The sequence below is a fragment of the Quercus robur genome, chromosome 2, assembly GCF_932294415.1.
Source record: "Quercus robur chromosome 2, dhQueRobu3.1, whole genome shotgun sequence".
NCBI lineage: Eukaryota > Viridiplantae > Streptophyta > Magnoliopsida > Fagales > Fagaceae > Quercus > Quercus robur.
The window spans coordinates 32,572,025-32,591,541 of NC_065535.1; the positions used below are offsets into that span (position 1 = coordinate 32,572,025).

General features: G+C 34.0%; 1 pseudogene; it reads left to right on the forward strand.

The window, feature by feature from the left end:
• The first annotated feature begins 6,168 nt into the window (after positions 1-6,168).
• Positions 6,169-8,322, forward strand: LOC126697706 (uncharacterized; annotated as a pseudogene).
• The last annotated feature ends 11,195 nt before the right edge of the window (positions 8,323-19,517 follow it).

Consider the following 19,517-nt stretch of genomic DNA (forward strand, 5'->3'; position numbering starts at 1 on the left):
ACATGTTACATGTGTTCCAATGTGTTCCATTGAATAGGAGTGTACATTTAAAAAAAAAAAAAAAAAAAGGATATGTTCAAATTAGTCAACTGATAATGGTATATTTAGTTTCCCAAAAAATAAAAGATAATGGTATATTTAAAAAAAAAAAAATTTCATTTTAATAACGTTAACATGTGCTCCATTTATATAAAACAATATTATTATAATAATGTAATTTAAATCTTCTTATTATATTAAATTATTATATCACTATGTATTGTTATTGAATACAAAATACATTGTATGTTTCATTAAATAAAACATATAAAATACTTTAAAATAACACATGCACTATTTAACCTACAAATTTTAAATTATATTTTTCCCAATTTAAGAGGAGATTATATTTTGTGATCAGTTCACATTAAATTCAGTACCCCACTACCCCCAATTCAAGAGGAGATTGTAGCTGGTGGCATTGGGCGGAACTTCATTACCAAGGGTCTCCTTGAAGCAGGCATTGACGATGCATTATGTTAATGTTAATTATGAAAAGCATCAGCCTTTCCCTTCTCATAAAATTATAGTTCATGTTAATTATGGAAGTTCATACTTATATCATGGCTCTTGTCTCTCCAGCGAATTCATTCATCAGAAGTTTCTTTGGGACATAGAGTGATTTAAGAACACTTAAATTCTCAACATTGAAACTGCATCAAGGAACAGGGTTTCAGTTAGAGAGGTTGGAGTAACCCCATGTTTTTTCATGTAAACATGTATCTCCATCTTCCTATCTTGCAGGTATGCATGCAATGTGCAAGACTTAGGTACAGTATTTAGATGTTATTCCTTAGATTCTCCTTTTAAGATTTTGTCATGTGAATTTTTTCTCATGGGATAAAAGTGTATTTTTTAGTTAAGTAGACACATGACTGAATCTTAAGAGAAGAACCTAAGGAACATCACCTAAGGTACTGTACCTAAGTTTTTTCTGCATGCAATAAGGCACATCCAGATAAGTGGCTGCATCATTCTAGGTTGAAGCACCATGCTTCCATACCAAAAAAGCCAACTATTTGTTCACCATTTTACAAACAATTCTTAAATCCACTTAAGCAATCAGATAGAGCTAAACAAAAAGTTTAAATTGATCAAATTATCAATTTCAATTTTAAAAATTAAATTAAATCATGGGTTTTGTATAAAGGTAAAAGATGACTACTTCATAAGCAGACAACAAAGAGCTAGCGGATGTGCTACCAAAAACATCACTTATTGGAGATACAGCTGATGCAAAATACCCCATCTACAGTATAGGTAATTTGAAAGGTATTCGAAAACATTCTCTTGGGCTATTGCACCATGCAGCACCATGTAAAACAGTTAATAATAATAAATAATTTACCCTATAAACTTTTACATCTCGTATGATGTGGTAATTGTATGGTGCAATAACCAAATCCAAATCCTTTCTCTTGAATACTCTCCTCCTGAACACCCTTTATGCCATATTCTCAGGTCCAATAGTTCACACACTATGTACGGCAGTAATAAATCTGGATGAACAAATATTATCGATTATTGAAGGGAATCCAAAGAAAGGAGAAGTTTCTCACGTCTTCACTATGTCATCAAAAGAGTTCAAGATGCCACGATAAAGGCTCTTAACTTCTACTTCCTTTGCTAGAATTGGAGGAACTCTTTTCCTAACCTTAAAGCGGTTCATAAAGGCCTAGCATGTGGCCATCATTACATACAAGACCTTAAAAACTTGAATAAAGAGACTTAAAAATAAAGTTGAAATTTTAGTGTGATTGGGATGAATTTATTTTTTTCAACTGTTAATTTGCTTATTTTGAGTATTGTGTAAATGTATAGTTGTATCCTTAAAAAATAAAAATAAAATTGATTCTTGAAAAAGTTGTACCTCAGCTTTTTAGATGAAAAAAATTAGAAAAACAGAATTTAGGGGCTGTTTGGATAGCCAATTCTCATAACTCAATTCTCTGTTTCCATAACTCATAACTCAAAAATGGTGGGACCCATAGCAAAAAGGTTGTTTGGCAAATGATAACTCTGTTTCCATCACTCAATTATCTGATTTTTGAGTTATGAGTTATGAAAACTGAAAATAACCAAAGGCTGTTTTCAGTTTCTATAACTCATAACTCAATGGTAATATTGTAATTAAACACACATAGGGGACCCACAGCCGCAACTTTTGACCACCTTTTGACTTCTTTTTTTTTCTTGGGTTGGCTGTTCGTTTTTTTTTTTCACTTGTTCGGTCTTCAGTTTGTTTTTTTTTTTTTTCTTTTTTTTTTAGCTTCGGTGAGTTTGGGTACTGAAAACAAAAACAAAAACAAAAACAAAAAAACAAAAAAAGAAAGAGAAAAAGCTGCACTGGCTGACAGATATGGGCCCACAAATAGTGTGAAAAATATTGAGTAATGAGTGATGAGTGATGGAAATTGAGTGATGAAAAAAATGAAGCCATATAGCCCCTTACCTTTCCATGGCATAGTTTTCAGAACCGGACCGGACCGGGAGGTCGGACCGTGAAAACCGGAAACCGGGATGAAAACCGGTTTTTTAAGCCTAAAGAACCGGATTTTTTGTTAATTCCGTGAACCGCTAAAACCGGGGTTGGACCGCATGAACCGGTGAGAACCGTGCGGTCCAACCCCTTAGCAATTTTTTTTTTTTTTTTACAATTTTATTCTACTTAATTAAATTATCCATCTCTTACAAGGAATAAAAAAAATTATAATTAAAATCCTTCAAAGATATTCAAATTTACTTCAAAAATTAATCATAAATTTTAATGTTTTAATGGTTATTATTTTATTTTATTAACTTTCTTATTTAATTATTAAATATATGCTTGAAAATCATTAAATTTCCCTCACATATATAGATATATTGTCAATTTTGCTAGTTTTATAAATTTAATATCTATATTTAGGCTTTAATTAATTATTAAATTAATTATGATATCATCACGGTTCAACCCCGGTTCGATCTCGGTTTGACCTCAAAAACCTTGAACCTCTCCTTTTTACGGTTCAATGAACGGTCCGGGTCTGAAAACCTTGTTCCATGGATCTCATGTTCGATGGAACCATTTTGTTCAGCTCCCAAATTCCATCAATTTTGCCACCGTACTGTTAATATCCATTCCGCATGCTGTAAAACTGGATTAGTATTTGGCATGTTCAACCATAGTAGAAGCCCAATCATTTGTAAGAAAATTGTAATCTTATAATGTAGTTTTCCCTTTTGCCCCTTATCTCAACTAGACCTTCAAAATTTTGCAAGACCAGAAAAGAATGCCAAAATTATTTGGCACCTAATAAGGGAATCACCAAATAATGCAAAATCAAAATTATCCTTGAACTTGAATGGTGTTTTGATTACACGGTATAGACTAATGTTATCAATTTTGTTTCGATGCTGGTTCTAATTTGTCCATATAAATGAAATATTTCAAAACCGATTAATTCCAAGTTTTCAACATAATATATATAACACAATTTAAACAATCAAATAAAATTATCGATTCAAAATAATCAAATTAAAATAACACAAAATTTTAAGTTCTAGCATCATCATCACATTGCTTAACAGGAACATTTATAATATCTCACTATATAACAATAGGTGTTTTTTTTTTTTTTTTTTTTTTTTTTTTTAAGAGAGTTTCAATTTATAGCGTTCACTCATGATAATAGCTCTTTATTATTAAACTAAGACATCAATCAATTTTTGGTATAGACAGAGATTGAACCCTAAATCTCTTATTCAACCATTAGAGACTTTTTCAGTTGAGCTAACTGGAACTACTAAGTCTAACCATCTAAGTAATATCTCATTACATTACAAGCTAACAAGGTCTATAATTAAAATAAAAAATATTTTTACATAACATTACTTATCATTAATAAAACAATAAGGAACAAATAACAACACAGTTTCATTTTTGTTTTTAAAGTAGCATATTTGTATCAGCCAAAATTTGAATACCAATCGAATTGGCAGAAATAATGTAATGACCTAAGGAAAAATGCTAGTCATATCTGCATTATACCTTAAAAGGACTAGTCACAATTGAGGCTTTTTGTAGTTCTTAATAAAACCCAATTCAACCTAGTATATGTCTAATGTGGGACTCATCGTACACCCGCACACAACACACAATCAATTAAATTAGGGCATCACAATCTCCCCCACTTAAATCCCTAACGTTCTCCTTAGGGCCCACTTTATCGAGTAGTATCTCTAAGCCCACACGGGGATACTAGGCCGGCTCTGATACCATTACTGTCACGCCCCAATCCCATACCAAGGTCTTAAAATAATGGAAAGAGCGTAATTAAATATCCACAACCTGGAATGTATCAAAAAAATTTCTGAGGTGGAATGTGGAGGTTTCTCTTTCTAGTTTGCTCACCAATACGGTATTTTCTGGCCGTTATGCCTTGAACAAAATGGAATTAACAACAATGGTATAAACATTCAAATTTCTTTGAAAGTTGACACATTAGTTTTTTATCTTTTTGTTTTATTCTTGTTAGGTTATAGAATGACTACATTTAAATTAACTAATTACCCAAGTTGATTATTAGTCCAAATTACATGGAAAACCAATTGAGACACAATCAAATCACCAAAGCGGAAAATAAGTTTGGCACGATGATTTAATCACGATAGGAAAAACCCTCGAAGGCAAAACCCTAACTAGTGAATTTCAAGTCTCCAAGAATCCACTATTAAGAATAGAAGTTACAAGTACAAAGAATCTTACCCTATCTAGAAGTACCTACCTACAGTAGAATTTATTAATCAATAAAGAAGCACAACTTCAATCCCCAATTAGCTAGACTACTTCATTTAACATATTTCTCCTTTGCACGAATCTCTTATCTATGACTAACACCACAGCAACCCTTGATTGTTGTAGTTGTTTTTTGCAGTAACTTCACACAAAACATCAATAAGATCTTCAACTATTGGTGCCAAAGACTTTGCTTGCTATAGAATCTAGAGGTGCACAAGAGTCGCAACAATATCTCCTTCTGTTTTTTGAACTCACCAACTCAATAGGTGGAGGCTAGGGTTTTAATATGAAAGCCTTAGGTTCTCTATCTCTTCCAGCTTATTTATAAGTGGAGCTTAATGGACCTTTTAAATAGGCTTTCTAACTAGGTTACACAAACCCACAAATAATAGCCACTTAAAATAAAACGAAGCTGGCTAAACTAGAGATCTCTTGGCTAAATAGATCAAAAGGTATTGAGCTTCATTTATTCTTGATAGATTAACAGGTATCGAGACCTATAGTTTCAACTTTCTTGAGTAATCTTGTATTTTCAATTCATACCACTTGATTACAAAAGTTGTTTTTCTTGAAGCACTAAAAACTAAGATAAATTTAAAGTGTGTTTTAATCTCGGATATGTCAATACATAAAAATATGACACAATTTTTTTTTTTTTTAATTTGGTAATTTTACACATTCAATAGGTCTTGAAGCGGCCATCATCCACGAACTCACTTTTTACTTTATTCTTACATGGTAAAGAGATGCCAATTGAGCTTGAGTTCATTGGTTGACACACTAATGTTTATATAAGGTGTGAAAGTCCGGACTTGTTAGTTCAAGTGAGTACCTCTCCATGCACTAACTTTGTGGGGGCCCGGGGAGCTAGGTCAAGGAGGAGGGGCTGCATTATAGTATATAATATTTCTAACTACTATATACATATGTAATAAACATACCATTGTTACCCCCACAGCATACCTTGGAATCTTTCCATACTCCTTAAACTACTGAATATGCATCCTTTGGAGACTATATTTCCCACTAGAGCAGATGTATCTTTTTTTTCTTTTTTCTTTTTTGAGGAACGCAGATGTATCCTTCTTTAGGAATAGAGAACAACCACCCCCCCCCCCCCCCCAAAAAAAAAAACAACGCCATAATCAACTGAGGTGGTTTTAGACGGTATAACCTTATCCACTTATCAATCTCATATACTTAAAAATAAACAAAAATTAAAAAATAAATTACCCCTACTCTCCAATTTCATACCTAATCAAATACTTTTATTAATGCACACAAAAGCGAAGATAAGGAAATCCTTTATTGATATTGACTTTAATTCATCCCCCGAGAAAGGAGTCGAAATGGAGAGTTCAGGTGTGGAAGGGAAAGTGCTGGAAATGTTTGAAGTTGGGCCCTGTGAAAGTGCTTACCAGATGTGTTTCTTAATAGGCCAGAGGTTCTCCAATCTTATAAGAAGCAGGCTGGCCAGAGACCTCATTCTTCAAGACCAGCTACTACCTTTTGCCCAAACCCCACAAGCACAGCCACTTCTCAAAGCACTCGCTGATAATAACAAAAAGAAGTTTCCAAGTTATTGGGATGAACTGATAGGAACAGCTGAGGGAAGTGGAGTTCCTGTTCTTCATGTAATTTTTCATTTGAAAACCAACAAAATACTTTCGTTTTATTTATCCTAGTACAGTATCAGTTACTTTCTAGTTGTTCATGTGCAGATAATACTAATCAACTTCAGGAACGAGATTGTTCCTTTTCTTCCAAAGAACAAGTTAATTTCCAATGCTGATAGCCCAGATGACTGTTCTGATGTTCTCATCATTAGTGATTCCATGGCCACGGTTGCACATAATGAGGATGCATATGTTGATTTGTTTGGCCACACGTAGTTTGTTATATTCCATCCTATTTTAAAGTTTCACAAAAAAACCTTGTCAGGTCAATCAAATTTTATTGGTTTTTATAGCGAGTAATGTTGGGGACACCAACTTTGTGCCACCACAACTTACCATATGACGAGTTGTGATTAATAAGGGTGTGTCTTTTATAACTTGATCATTTCTTATGTGTGTTTGCAGCTATTTTATAAAGGGAATGCTGTCAAAAGGACTATCCTTCATTGCTTACACATATGCTGGAGAGCTCCCAAGCTGTGCATTTGGATTCAACAGTCATGGATTGGTAAAAATTCTCACTCACCAAGAATCTGTATGAGACTGGTGTGTTATACCCAAACTAATACTGGAAACAATCTGACCAAAGAAATTCAAATCATATTCTGCCTGTGACCCCACCCCCTAAAATTTTCAACAAAAACGAGAAATGAAGAAAAGAACAGAAAATCTACCATGTAAGTATCAAACATACATTCACAGTTTCGGTTATGGATGCCTTAATGTGGACTAGGCTACAATGTTCTCACTTCAACTGAATTGAATTTAACTAGTTTTCGTAATATTAGATGATAGATATGTGTTTATAAAAAAAAAAATTGATATATATGTCAGTAATTTCGTTATTGTGTATACTTCAGGCATTCACACTAAATTCAGTACCCCCAATTAAAGACGAGATTGTGGCCGGTGGCATTGGATGTAACTTCATCTCTAGGGATCTCCTTGAAGCATCAGGCATTCACGATGCATTAACTGTAAGATGTTTTATAGCCCTTCTCATATAACTATAGTTCACGTTGATTATGGAAAGTTATATCATGCCTTGTTACTTCAGAGAATTCATTCATCAGAAGTTTCTGTGGGACATAGTTAGAATCTGATTGAAATAAGAACATGTCAACGTTGAAACTGCATCAAGGAACCGGATTTCAGTTAGTGTCCAGCAGGTATACAATAAGGCATATCAGGATATGTGGCTACATCAATTTATGCTGAAGCACCACGCCTCCACACCAAACAAGCCAACCATATGTTCACCACTTTACAAATATTTCTCAAATCCAAATCATCAATCCAATGCTGGCTCTGACAATTTTGCTGATGTGGTGAACCTCCTTGCTCACTTGGAGTGGTGGCATGGCAGCTTCTATGACAGATGCAGTTTTAGCGGATATAACTAAACAAAAAGTTTTAATTGATCAAATTATTTACTCCAATGGAAAAATAAAATCATGGATTTTGTTTGAAGGTACAAGATGACAACTCCATAAGCAGGCAAAGAAGTGCACTTGTGCTACCAAAAACATCAAAAAACGAATTCCTATCACTTCTTGGAGATATGGCTGACGCAAAATACCCAATCTACATGACAGGTAATTTGAAGGGTATTTGACTACCTTCTGTAGAATAATTACTCCTAAAATGACCCTTTATGCCATATTCTCAGGTCCAATACTATACACACTATGTCCGGCTGTAATAGATCTGGATGAACAAACATTCTCTATTATTTAAGGGAATCCAAAGAAAGGAGAAGCTTCTCACGTCTTCACTTTGTCATCAAAAGAGTTCAAGATTCCACAATTGGAGGAACTCATTTCTTGAGCCCCTTAAAGTGGTTCATAGAGGCCTAGCATGTGGCCATCCATACATCGCATGGCTGCAACCTGATCCCATGCATATTATAATAGACCTTTTATATCTTGAATAAAGAGACTAAAATTGAAGTTGATAATGTCTATAGTGATTTAAGGGAATTACCTTTCCATGAATTTCATATTTGATGGGACCATCTAGTTCAGCTCCTAGGGGCGGAGCTAGAAATTTTTGTTTGGGGGGCCGATTTGTGTTACTAATTTGTTGTTATACAAACTTCCATACACATATACAAACACATACATGTATACACACACATAATTTAATATCTTTCATAGTGAAATCCTTAAAATTAAATGTTTTATAGAGTTAAATTCATCTTTCACCATCTCTTATAGTGAAATCCTTAAAATTTTCATTTTCAATATAAGTTACCAAATTGTCTATCATTGCGAATAAAAAAATTTTCAATTGAACTAATGAAGTATTCAAACATGAATGACCCAAAATTTTAAGAGATACGAGAACACATTTTACAACAAAAAATGAATTTGAGAAACAATACATTCTCTATAACTACTCTGACCAATTGGACAATTTTCCTTAAGAAAATTATTGAACTAACTCAAATATTTGTGGAGCCAATTAAGTCCTATTTTTGGGGGCTAATTTTTAAAACATTAAATATTTCTATATAGTATAAAAATATTTTCAAAAATTTTGGCCCCCCATCATGTAGCTCCGCACCTGGCTCCCAATGTCATCAATTTTGTCAATGTACTGTTAATATCAGTCACTGTGATTGATAAAAGTGAAGAGTATCCATTCTGCACAACATGGTCACTGTAAAACTGGATTAGCAACTGGCATGTTCAACCATAGTGGAAACCGAAGCATTTCTACGAAAATTATTATCTTATAAAGTCGTTTTTCCCACTGCCCCATAGCTCAAATAGTCAATCAGAACTTCAAAAAATTGTGACACCAGACAAGAATGACAAAACTATTTGGTACCTAATAGGCAAATCACCAATAATGAAAAACAATGGCTCCCAAATATATATATATATATATTTAATGAAAAACCAAATTATCAGTGAACTTGAATGGAATGTAATGATTACAGGGTATAGACATTCAAAGTAGTTTGAAAGTTGACAGTGTAGTTTTTTCTTTTTCTTTTTTATTAATTGGTAATTACACAAACTCTTGATCTTACAGCCTCATTCTTGACCTTGTCCTTACAAGGAGAGGAGATATCATTTGAACTCGACCTCATTAGCGGAAACACTATTCTTTACATAAGGTGTACTGTATAGCTAAGTAAACATACTTAAATACCAATATTACGTCACCAGATGAAGCATATCCTGGAAGCCATTTCAAACTGGTGAATATCCATCCTTTGGAGACCATACTACCCACTAGAACTTATGTATCCTTGGAAGCATCTCATAGATATGGGCACGGATACAAATACAAATACGGTATGGTAACACAACAATTTAAAAAAAAAAAAGAAAAAGGATACCGACACAATGGGATATATATATTAATTAATTATCAAATATATATTTATATATGGTTAAGCATTTATTTTTCATATGATATTAAACATATATCAGTTTTTTCTTTTTCTTTTTTATTAATTGGTAATTACACAAACTCTTGATCTTACAGCCTCATTCTTGACCTTGTCCTTACAAGGAGAGGAGATATCATTTGAACTCGACCTCATTAGCGGAAACACTATTCTTTACATAAGGTGTACTGTATAGCTAAGTAAACATACTTAAATACCAATATTACGTCACCAGATGAAGCATATCCTGGAAGCCATTTCAAACTGGTGAATATCCATCCTTTGGAGACCATACTACCCACTAGAACTTATGTATCCTTGGAAGCACCTCATAGATACGGGCACGGATACAAATACAAATACGGTATGGTAACACAACAATTTAAAAAAAAAAAAGAAAAAGGATACCGACACAATGGGATATATATATATTAATTAATTATCAAATATATATTTATATATGGTTAAGCATTTATTTTTCATATGATATTAAACATATATCAGTTTAAGAGAAATAATAAGTGGATTCTAGTTAGCTTAACTGGTAAAGTCTCTGAAGGTAAAATAAAAGATCTGGAATTCAATCCCCGCTTATACCAAAAACCGATTGGTGTCTTGGTTTAATGATAAAAAACTATTATCAGGAGTAGATATCATAGGTTGAAACTCTAAAAAAAAAAAAATAATAATGAATATTTTAAGTCTATATATTATTAATCAAAATTTTTTTTTCAAATTAAGAGTAATAATGGATAATAAAACTAATTCATTACTATTAAAGGATGTTTAGAAATTAGAATACAAATCAATGATAAAGATATTTATTAATTTTCAATTAATATATTATTATTCAAAACATGAATGTTTTCTTTGTTTTGTGAAAGGATATTCAATTTCTCTTGTTCTTGTGTCCCAACTATATATGTCTTGCATTTCTTATTTTTTAAAAATAACACAGCTAGGACACACATGCAGAAGTGTCCAACATGAATACGGCAAATCCAATTTTAAGATTTGTTCAATACCCTCTTTCCTCAATATACAGAACCTCACGGACTTCTCTTATAGTTCCTCATTTTTTGCCCATATGTATATTAAATTAGCTGTTTTAACTTTTAACTCCTCTAGAATATGTTTCAGTCCACTATAGTCCACTGACTAAGAAATTCTTCCAAGTTGGCAAAAGAAATGTATGATAACCAAGAAATCAAGCCCAAGTTGCCCACTAACCTATTTAATTACACCCTGCTAAATTATATCAAATATATAAAGAATCCAAGGTAAAACCATTTCTAAGTTAACTGATAAAGTATATCATTTAAAACTTATGAGAAAACACAAGCATTAAACCCAGTGTATTAACACTCCCCCCCAACACACACACACACACACAAAATCTTATTAGCAACATTACTTATCATCAATAAAAAATAATAATAATAAAAAAAAAGTCTTATTCCATAACATTACTTATCATCAATAAAACATGGATTCTACTAACGTATACTCTTAGGGCATATATTAAGAAACCATTTAAGGAAACATTTTATGGAAAAATGAAAAAGTGATTAACTTTTTGACAACTTTTTCAAATTCCCATAAAACAGTTTCCAAAAATAGACGGTTAATGTATGTCCACCATAAAACAATAAGGATCAAATAACAACATAGTTCCTTTTTTTTTTTTTTTTTTTTAATAAGGAGCATATTCGCATTTGTTAGGTTCTAAAAGTTTAGAACAATTGGCAAACTGTGAACAAGAACTTGTCTAGGTATAGATCATAGAGCCTATAAGGTATATTAGACAATGCTCAAAGTGTTACGAGTCAGAATACAAGAACAAGGAAGCTACAAGTTCAAAGAATTCGAAATATGCCAAGCTCGACTAATCAAGAGAAATGCTCAACCGATCGATATATGAATCTGCAGAACTTAATTAAAGCTCAACAGCCCATTAAGTCCATCAAGTGATTAGGGTTTCATATTTAATTCACATAATATTTAAAGGAAACTCTAAGACACGTTTTATTATGACTTTGGAGCTTCTCTTTTGAGATCTAAAAGGTTCTGTGCCTTCTTCATTCAAAGTCACTACCAGAAATCAATCTGCATACCATTAGAACCGGTAGATCTGAAGTTGCTGTCTCACTAGTCATCAAAGGTGCTAGAGATCTAAACCTTCAAGGGTGGTCTTGGAGCCATGGCTGGAGGTCTATTTGGGAGATCTAAAGCGTAAACTGGAAGTTCATGTGAGAGCAAATCTACATCAAAGAAGTCTAAGTTGTTCAGAGCTCAATTTGGTAACTGTAGTTAGATTTAATACGAATTGGTATTCTTGGTTATAAATCTCAATTTGATATAGTGAATTCTCTTGAGATCGTTCCCCCCCCAGGTTTTTTTACCTTGAAACGAGTTGTTTCATTAGTTTTCCTAGGTGATGCAGATTGGTTAAGGAAGAATAAAATATTTTAATATTTTATGTTGTTTTTTCTTTCCTGGTGGAATTAGGATTTATTTGCTTTTACAAGTTCAATTAAAATCCTTTTCCTAGTTGAATTAGGATTTTAATTGTTTTTCATTTCTTAGTTAAATTGTTTTTCCTTTCTCAAGTAGAAGTAGGTTTTATAATATCTTTTCCTAAAAGGAGTAGGAGAAATTCTATTCCTATAAATACTCTTTATAGAGGGGTTGATTGTTATTGTTATGCGTTGATTAATAAAATTTTGTTAGAGATGTTTTCTCTATTATTTTTCCTACTAGCCTAGTGTTCTTGTGGAACTTAGATTTCGTGGAAGAGTTGTAGTAATTGTGTGTTACAGATTCTGCTTCTACATTCTGCTTCTACACGCTCACGCTGCATCAGTTGGTATCAGAGCCAGGTTAGGTTCCTACCATGGCACAAAGAGGAGCATGTGGGGGAAGACTTGTTGCCATAGATGACGTGTATGAATGCGATGAGGTTGCACGCGATGCACAATTAGAGGCGTTCTTTCAACGAACAAAGGAGTGGTTTGATGCGCTTTCAAAGCAGCTTGCCGCCTTAGCTGTTGAAAACCAACCTCAAAACTGCCATCCAAATCCATGTTATGTGGAGGAGGAGTATTTTGATGTCGAGGAGGAGAACTACGATATCAAAAAGGAGGATGAATATATTGAAAGAGTCTGTGTAGTAAATTGGGATTCTCCACCAATTTATGATGACTATCTTGAAGATTATAGTCAAGGAGACAAGATTGAACTTGATGAAAATAAAGTCATATACATACGAGGTGAGCCCATAACTCACACCGTTGATGAGACTTTCAACATTAAAAAACAAGAGGTTATTGATTTTATTGATTACAATCGTAAGTTGGTACAATTGGTTTGTTCAACAATAGATGAGTTCTCTATTGATGAACAAAGTTTCAATCTACTAAAGTTTGAACTTGAACACATTAAACACTATGATTTCATTGGGGTTGATGAGCTCCTCAACAAAAATTTTCCCGATAGTATATTTAATATTAATTTGGAAAGATTAATGGAAAACTTTATTGATCCCTTTTGGGAAGATTTTATTGAACAAGAATTGATAGAGGTCAACAAGAGGTGTCAATGAGTGGTTTTAAGTAATTTTTGCGGAGGTGGCAATATGAAGTTTATGGATGTGAGCATGGATTCTTTTTTAGTACTTGCTTCATATATCCCACTGCGGCAAAAGAGGTCAAGAACAAAATTTTGTACATCAAGATTTATTATGAGTGAGAAAAGATTGATAAGTAGCATATTGATTCGTCTTGTTTTGCACAAAAGAATAGGATGGAGAGGATTATTCGGGTTTCCAATTGATCGTGGAAGATTGCCACAAAACTCGAGGACGAGTTTTCCCCAACCCCGAGAGAATGATGCAGATTGGTTAAGGAAGAATAAAATATTTTAATATTTTATGTTGTTTTTTCTTTCCTGGTGGAATTAGGATTTATTTGCTTTTACAAGTTCAATTAAAATCCTTTTCCTAGTTGAATTAGGATTTTAATTGTTTTTCTTTTCCTAGTTAAATTGTTTTTCCTTTCTCAAGTAGAAGTAGGTTTTATAATATCTTTTCCTAAAAGGAGTAGGAGAAATTCTATTCCTATAAATACTCTTTATAGAGGGGTTGATTGTTATTGTTATGCGTTGATTAATAAAAGTTTGTTAGAGATGTTTTCTCTATTATTTCGCCTACTAGCCTAGTGTTCTTGTGGAACTTAGGTTTCGTGGAAGAGTTGTAGTAATTGTGTGTTACAGATTCTGCTTCTACATTCTGCTTCTACACGCTCACGCTGCATCACTAGGTCATCACATCTTGTGTTATTTAGTTTTCTGCTGTGCATGTTATGTGTGGTGAATGTTTAACCTAGATAGGAATAATTAACTTAAGTAATACCTTGGCTAATAAATTAGGTTAAACATATTATGTTTTCTAGGGGTCTAAAACTTAACAGCATTGGCCAAAATTTAAATACCAATTAAATTAACTGAAATGAACCCAAATGTACAAGAATTTTTTCTATAAGGTGGAATATGGGGGTTTCTTGTTCTAGTTTGCTTACCAATAGGTATTTTCCAGCGTTTTGCCTTGAATGAAATGAATCAACAACAATAGTAAAGGCATTCAAATGTCTTAGAAAGTTGACACATTATTATTATTATTATTATTATTATTATTATTATTTTGTTTTATTCTTGTTAGGTTATAGATTGACTACTTCATGTAAAAGATTTCTCCTTTGCACAAATTTCCTATCCGTGACTAACACCATTGCTACCCTTTACTGTTGTAATTGATTTTTGCTGTAGCTTTACACAAAACACCAATAAGATCTTCAACTGTTGATGCCAGAGACTTTGCTTCGTACAGAACCCAAAGGTTCATAAGAGTCACAAGAATATCTCTTTTTGTTTTCAGGACTTATCGATTCAATAGGTGAAGGCTAGGGTTTCAATATGAAAGCCTTAGGTTTTCTGTCTCTACCACCTTAATTATATATAAGTGGGGCTTAATGGACCTTTTAATTAGGCTTTCCAACTAGGTTACACAAACCCACAAATAATAATCACTTAAAATAAAATGTTGTTGGTTAAAACAGAATTCTTGTAACTCAATAGATTGAAAGGTATCAATACTAGTATCGAGCTTCATTTATTCTTGATAGATCAATAGGTATCAAGACCTGCTGTTTCAGCTTTTCTTGAGCATCTTGTATCTTCATTTCATACCACTTGATTACGCAAGATGTATTTCTTGTAACACTAAAAACTAAGACTCAAATAAATGTAAAGTGTGTTTTGACTTAGGATATGCCAATACATAAAAATATGACCCTTAAATTTCTTTCTTAAATCGGCAATTATACACATTCAATAGGTCAAATCTATCATCCATGACCTCACTTTTTACTCTATTTTTACATGGTGAAGAGATGCCAATTGAGCTTGAGTTCATTGGTTGTCACGCTAATGTTTATATAAGGTGTACAGGATCAGACTTGTTAGTTCAAGTGGATACCTCTCCATGCACTAAGTGTGTGGGGGTCAAGGGTGCAAGGTTAAGAAGGAGAGGCTGTATATAACATTTATAACCACGAGAGAGAGAGAGAGAGAGAGAGAGAGAGAGAGAGGTGTATTGGAAACATACCAATGCTACCCCACAACATACCTTGGAGACTTTCCATACCCCTTTAAACTAGTGAATATGCATCCTTTAGAGACTAGCATGTTTGGTTTGGAGGTATTTTAATTTCCATATCTCAACACACGAATGCCATTACTCTAACCAACCATTACTCGATTCTCCTAATTGTAACTTAGAATTTTCCCATGACTCAACGCACCTTCCGTTTGGATTACATTCTCAGTGGAGTTTTCATTTGAAAAACTCAAATTTTGTAACTTTATGTGGGACCTACTCTATTGACTCACTCAAACAACAACCCAGAACAACTCTTTTACTCCCCACTATAAGTTCTCTCTCCACTTCATTTTTTTCTCTAAAAATTTCTCTCCTCTTTCTCCGCCCCTCTCCTCTCTTCCACTCACTATGCCATTGACGAAGCTGATTCCTACAAAGTTTTGTTCTTCATTTTTTGCATCTCAGGTAGATCGGTGTCTTCAATTGATCCTTCTTCTTCCTGATTCAAAGTCAGGACTCTGATGGCTAAGATTGGAGAAGCTAACTTAGAACACAACCCAGCCTCCAAGTTTCTCTCTCTCTTTCTCTCTCCATTTTGAGTTAGGAATTTTGTTGGTATATGGATTATGTTTTGTTCTTTGATAACGGGTTTCCTGTTTATGTGTTAGCTGATTTTAGTTTCCTCATTGATTCCTTGCATGTCCAATCTGATGGGTTCTATTTTCGGTTTAGAAATTAGAGGCCCACTGCTTCTTGAATACGGAGACAGACATGGAGCCAAGAGGTGAGTTGAGCTTTAGTTGGAGATCAAGATCGAGATTGATACCTATAGGGAGACCGGGTATGCTTTCAACTCATTAACACTGAGACCGATATGGGAGAGGTGCTCATTTTTCAGTTCTTGGAATACAAGAGAGAAGGAGGAAGAAATGAGAGCTCTCGGTTTTGGGAAGAGATGAGAAATAAACAAAAGTAAAAGGATGGAAAAAAAAGGATGGTAACTACAGTTGGGATAGACTCATTGGATTGGAGTGAGTGAATGAGTTGGCATGATTAGACAAGACATAGAAGTGGGTCCCACTAAGATGAGTGAAATTACAATAATGCCATGATAACTTAGTTTTGATAAGAGCATCCACATCAGTATGTGGAAAATTTTTTTCATTTTGCACATCTAAAACCTACTTTTTCTATTTTATACACCTATTTTTACAAAACACTCACATCAATTTGTTTATTATACACATTTATTCAAATAAAATATTCATTTCTTTAATAGTGTCATCTGTCTTATAGACCCAACACAACCCACACATGGTCATCTCTCATAGACCCAAAACAACCCAAACAACCACACAACCACCATCGGAACAATCGAAACCCACACAAGATCGACACCAGCAACCAATCGGAACCCACTGTGTAATAAGATCAACACCAGCAACCAATTAGAACCCACACAACCCAAAGAACAACCCAACATAAATAGCCCACCACAATAGAAAAATAACTAGCAACCAACAGATCGGCGATAGGAAAAAACTAGAAAAAAAAAACCTAGCAACCAATAAATCGGCGATGGGAAAAAACCCAGCAACCAACAGATCGGCAATGGGAAAAAACTAGAAAAAAAAAAAAAAAAAAAAAGAAAAAAAAAAAAAAAAAAGAAAAAAAAACCCAACAACCAATAGATCAGCGATGGGGAAAAAAACCCAGCAACCAACAGATCGGCAATGGGGAAAAAAACTAGAAAAAAAACCTAGCAACTAACAGATTGGCAATGGGTCTTGGGTTGGTGGCATGGGTCGTTGAGAGAGTTTATCTAAGAGAGTTGATATGATGAAATGAGAGAGTCTAATGAAATGAGAGAGAGTTGATCGGTGAGAGTGAGGTGAGAAAGGAAATGAGAAAAAGAGAGTGAGGTGAGTTAGAGGTAGAGAGAGGAGAGAGAAAAAAAGAATAAAAAAATCATTTACACAGTGAACAGTAACCGTGCATATATGCACGGTTACTGTTCATTTACACTGCCATGGTGTATATTTGCACATTTTTATAAAGACTAATGTGGGTGTTTTTGGGTTAGAATGTGCAAAATTGAGGACTTTTTGCATTTTACACATTTTTGCAACCACTAATATGGTTGCTCTAACTTGGAGGCTGTTTTGGTTTTTTTGTTTCCATCAACCATAACTCTATTTCCATCACCCATAACTCAAAAATGGTGGGACCCACAGAGAGAATCCTTGTTTGGATGTGTTTTCAAGTTTTGTTTCCATCACTCAACTCTCTGATTTTTGAGTAATAAGTTATGGAAACTTAAAACACATTTTAGGTATTTTCAAGTTACTAAAACTCAGTTTCAATGGCATTTCCATAATTAAATCCACATACCTGGGACCCACGGTCAGAGCAACACACGTGAGGCGCTGCTTTTGATGGGTCTTTTCAACGGCTCTCTTCACTAATGCAGATCACTCTCATCTCCATTCCAGTACCACCACAAGCTAAAAGAAGCTCTCCCTGCCCTCACCTCCTCACGCACTATTTCACCGATATGAGCTCAGCCAACCCACGCCGTTAGGTCATGATCACACTAAAACTGACGTGCCGCTGCACCGATCTTCCCTCGTTCTTAGTTTGAGTAACCAATCCGTAAGGTATTTTCTACATTTGACTGCATTTTCCATCTGATTTGTTGTAATAGTTTCCAAATTTCAAATCTTTTAGATCTATTATCCGAATGTCGTGATTTGTTTGCTTCTCTGTTTTTATTTTATTTTATTTTATTCTTTTTTGGTGTTTGTTTTTTCGTTTCTTCGAGTTAAGAAGTTCTTGAGGGAGCGTGATTATGCAGATGTGTGAATGGATTGGTGATTATTCTTCAAATGGGTCTTCAACAGAGTGACCCCATAAGCGGACGTGATGGTTCTTCAAATGGGTCTTCTTGGGCTAGTGTTTTCATTAAAATAGTATATGAGAACACAGGAACAGTGTGAGTGTGATTGTGTGAGAGATGGGTCTTGCTATTTTTGTAGACATTTTTTTTTTTTTGATCTGGTGGTGTATCATAAATAAGTATGGATGGAGATTTGAATTTGGGGTGATGAGCTGCTTTAGGTGGTTAACTTGTGGGGTTTTCAAATGGGTTTTCCAAGTGTTGCCCTGCTGCTACTTGGAAATTTTTGAAGCTGGGTTTTTGCAAATTGGTGTTTTCTATTTTGTTTGAAGTATTATGGATTTATAAAATCGTATTGCTATATGTACGGGTGTTCTACAAATTGTATTGAAGTATGAATTCGTATTGCTATCTGTCAAAGAACACACATAAAATCCTATTGCTATCGTATTGAAGTATGAAATCATAGTTTTTAATATATATATATATATATATATATTTTTTTTTTGAAATTAGGTTTCTGCAAGGTCGATTTACATGCAAAGTTGTGCATGTGTGTGTTATTTTTTTGTATACATCAATGTAGGGTTGCTGGAATGTGTTTATCTATGTTCCCTTTCCATGGGTTTGTCTCCCAAAAACAGAACATTATCTATTTTTAATAATATTGTTTGTCTGTTTGTGTGTTAGGCAGGTTAAGAATTTTTAGTGTTTTAAGTAATCCCATTGATGAAGCGATATCCCTTTGGAGATGTTTGTTTGATGTAGCAAAATTTTCGAGTTCTTCATAGCCATGAATCTCTTCTAGTATAAGGCCATTGTCACTAAGGCTGTCCAGATTGATCCGGCAACCCGACCCACCTGAAGAACCGACCGGATCCGACCCGACTGTTTCGGTCGGCAGCGGGTCTTCACCACCAGAAACCGGTTCCGGTGGGTCGGTTTCGATTTTCCTCCCCTAAAACCCGAAAAATCCGAACTGACTGAAAGATTTCCAGATTCCGGCAAAATTTCTAGAATCCGACAATAATTTTCCAGAATTCGGCAAAGAAACCCAGAATCTGGTGATATTT